The sequence below is a fragment of the Silene latifolia genome, chromosome 3 (genome assembly GCF_048544455.1).
Source record: "Silene latifolia isolate original U9 population chromosome 3, ASM4854445v1, whole genome shotgun sequence".
NCBI classification, from domain to species: Eukaryota; Viridiplantae; Streptophyta; class Magnoliopsida; order Caryophyllales; family Caryophyllaceae; genus Silene; species Silene latifolia.
Window position 1 is genome coordinate 139,592,053 of NC_133528.1, and position 3,969 is coordinate 139,596,021.

General features: G+C 34.2%; 1 long non-coding RNA gene across 1 annotated transcript; it reads left to right on the plus strand.

Annotated features, from left to right (window-relative positions):
- The first annotated feature begins 2,282 nt into the window (after positions 1-2,282).
- Positions 2,283-3,481, plus strand: LOC141646336 (uncharacterized). The gene is made up of 3 exons (XR_012545514.1): positions 2,283-2,472; positions 2,572-2,639; positions 3,373-3,481. It is a non-coding gene; the product is annotated as an uncharacterized LOC141646336 (long non-coding RNA).
- Positions 3,482-3,969: the final 488 nt, after the last annotated feature.

Here is a 3,969-nt window from a genome sequence, read left to right on the forward strand (position 1 = left end):
ATGGTAAGTAAGTTTTAGGATGTCAAATTTGAAAGAATACTCCTTGGGATGTTGATGACCATAATGTATTGGTGATGTGATTTGGTATTAGTTGGCTCTTGAGAGTTCCTAAGTTGAGAGAGACTTAGTATTGAGAAGAATTTGTTAACCCTATAGTTTTATAGACCTTGAGGTCGCTTTGAGTACTTGAGATGATGGGATGATGTTGTAGCTGAGTGTAGTTCCGCTTTTGGGAATCCTTAATAAGTAAAAGGGTAGAGAAACTTGAGATCCTATTGATTTTTCAGATTTTGGGGTTGATATGATACTACCTTGTTTTGAAATGAGAACCTTGTGGAATATTTGAGGAACCTTCTCTTGGAGTTTAGAGCTTGGTATTGGGATTCTTGATTGAAGGTTTACCTTTTTGAGAAACCCATAGTTGACACTAGTTGGATACGAATATAGCTTTGTTGGAAGTCTTGACCTTAGGCTTGTGAAAGTTGTTTCTGGATGTTTGAGGATTTGGAGCGATGAGATCACACTTATAGTGGAGTACCTTGTTTCAGGGAATAGATTAGGATGAGGTAACATAAGCGATTGAGGAAAACCTTGGGAGTGATGTGGTTATGAGTTTTGTTGCTTAAGTTTCCTTGTTGTCTAATTTTCCTTTCTCCTTGATCATAAGCGTTACCGTTCATACCTCATTTCTTCGCTTCATCTTGCTCCTCCTTTAAGTTTGACACTTGTATCTTGTGAAACTCTATCTTTGACATCCTTGTAATTTTGACTTCAATTTCTACCCTATGAAAGTCATTATAGCTCTCTTGTTGCTTAAGTTTGAGCTCTCTTAACATACTTTGTTTCTATGTTATCTAAGTTACTTTCCTTTTTGTACAACTTCTAAACTTTCAAGCTACCAGTTTCGATTCATTTTTAAAAGTTTATGTCACTTCTGCAAACCTAACCTATTTTAAAGATTTGAAAATGAAAATTCGATTTAATTCTCTAATTGTTCTTTGAGTATAGACTTCTTTATCATGGTTTTGAGTTGCTAAACCTGAGATTTTTGTAAATTTTATCCAATTTCTATTCACTTTGATCTAATCATGATGCCTTTGTTAAAGTTTAATATTATATTTCAGGAATTTAACTCCCCTTTTAGTTTAAAGGTGAAACCTTTATTTCTATTTTGGCTTTTTGCAAAAGAAAATTTGAGTAGATTACCTTTCTCTTATTTTGATTTTAACGTTGATCGGATGTTAGAACTAGTTATTGGAAACGTTTGATAACTTGTTCTACGCTTGTCGGCGAATAGTATTTGTTTTAAATTTGTCTCTGACTTGGAAAGTTAGCGTTCTTGTGTGCACGACAAGAGCAATTCTGTTCCATGAATGAGACTTATATTTTTGAAAACTCTTCATTAATATTTTTGAAGGTATTTTGATTTTTGATTTATACAAATGATTTGCCTTTTGACCTTATCTTTGATTTGGAATGAGATGTTCTTGAATACGTAACGAGAACACTTCCGTTCCTCTAATGAGAGTCTGGTTCTGCCGGAAAATTTTAGTTGGAAGTTTTTGAAAGAATTTTTATTCTTACGATAAGTGACCTTTTAAATGTTTTAGTTACCGATTTCAATTCCACTTTTATTTTCATAACCTTCCCTTTCTACTTTCAAGTTTCGAGGACGAAACTTTTTAAAAGATGGGGTGATTGTAACACCCCGTATTTTATTAAGTTGAATAAAATTATTTTAATTGCTACTTTGTATTTAATTACGTTGGTTAGCGATTTATATATTTATTTTCTTAGCTAATTAATTAATTTTATTATAATTCGTTACGTTAAATTTTAATAATCGTTAATAAATTATGTTCCTTTTACGAGTCCTTTATGAAAGTCGTCCCTTAGTGGATTCAAAATGGATTTAGGAAAAGTCATCCAATTAGCTATTTTGAGTTATTTTGCTAAGTTATCAAATTTCGTTAAACTCCGCTAATTTAGTAAAAATCGTTAATAACTCCGATTCGAATCGAATTCCTATTATTTCCGTTAGCTGGCTGAGTTTATTATATTTTTACTCATTAAATTTATATATTATTGACTCCGTTTTATTACTGAAACTTTTACTAAAACCGATTTTATTAACTCGAGACGGTTTTAAAAACGAGCGAAATTACTTAACGATGAAGAAACGTACGTATAATTAGTAGCTAGCAAGCTAGCTGGTGTCTCATTATTATTATTATATATTATTATTATTACATTATTATTGTTGTGGTTGATCATGCGTGACACCCCACCCCCCCTCTCTTTTCCTTTCTTTTTCGTTCTATCAGCAAAACAACAGACAACAACAACATTGAAACAACAGCTCCTCCGTACGCCATTTCCGATCATTCAAACCTCAGATCCCGGCCCATTTCTCGACCAAATTCCGTAATTTTTGTACCATTCTCTTCCCCTTTCCTTCCTCCTCCTTTTAAGGTAAGAAAGTCTCCTTTTTGTTGTGGTTTCGTCTTTCGCCGTCTTATAAAAGTGTCGTCTTTTAGCTTCTTTATTCCGTTTTCTTGCCCTTTTATGAAGGATTCGAAGACCCGGGGTAAGGCTCGTGCCTTGTGGACCATTTATTCGAAGAATAAGGGGCGTTTAAGGTAACACGATTCTATCGGCCCTAATATTATTATTATTATTTGGGGTTTTAAGTAGAACAGGTAACATGGAATTGGATTGTGTGGTACTTAGTCATTATTGAAATAGCTAATGGTGATAGATTTTAGTATGAAAATCTGTTCGTAAGATTAATGCTTCTTAGTGAAGTGAGTTTTGAGTTTTTCTTATATAAAGGATCTCTAGTATACATTACGGAGTATTATATTTAGAATGGTTCTCAAATCTTTGGCCGACATGGATTATTTCGACAGTTAAGTATGTTTTGGTATTGGCCGGGTGTTTTATAAGAGATTTTCATAATGTATTGTTAATTGTTGTTTCCTTTGTTCTTGGCTAGTGGGTGAGTAGCTTGGAGTTATACTCTAAATGTTGAGCAATTCCTTTAATGGAATATTTGACAATATCGATATTGAAATTGAGATGGAAATCTGGTTACTATGGAGTATTATATTATAGGACGGAGTAATGAGAGAGATGGGGTAGAGAGTTTAGATTGAATTAAGTTTTGGGACGAGAGTGACTTTTATAAGGTTGGCCTAGCAGCGGCCTGGCCGTGGCCTAGGCAGTGGCCTGGCTAAGTCGCGAGTTTGGGCCGTATCTATAAATTGTTTTGACGCTAGTTTGGTTTATTTAAAATATAATTAAATTAATTTACGTCTCATATTTTATATAAAGATAATTCGTTAATATCGTCCTTTCACATAATTATTTTAGGTGACTCATATGTGGTTGAAGATGAAGAGTAATTTTGGGTTTTAGAAGCTTTCTCAAGTTTATTGCTTGTCTCTTTGCTAGCTTAAGGTAACTATTCCGAGTTACTCGACGAATAAATGTCACATTAGTAGTTGATGTTGTGTTTGTTGTTTGATAAGTGTTTAGGTGATTGATAATGTTTTACTTTCGTTTTTCACATGATAAAAATTGGAAATAGCATGAGAATAATATTGCGATAAATTTTGTAATTTGGGCCAAAGTAGGCCAAGACTCTGAGCTGGGCCAGATTGACCGAACGAGTTTGGTCAAGCTAGGTTTAAACCAGTCAGCCTCGATTTGACCGATGACCCGTCGTGGGACTCGGGTCGAGGGTTTGTCTTTGAGGTGAGATTGGATGTTTTATGTTATGCCTTGATATTTGTAATTACCATTTCACATGTTGGTTGTTGGATGATTATGCCGAAAACTAAGCCTTGGTCCCTTTGACTGATTCGATGTCAGTCAATTGTGTGATTGGTCAGCCACAATTTAACCTGCACTGTCCGCAGATGGGGTTGCGGGTAAAAATTCGGTTGGATGAAATTTTGAATGAATTAG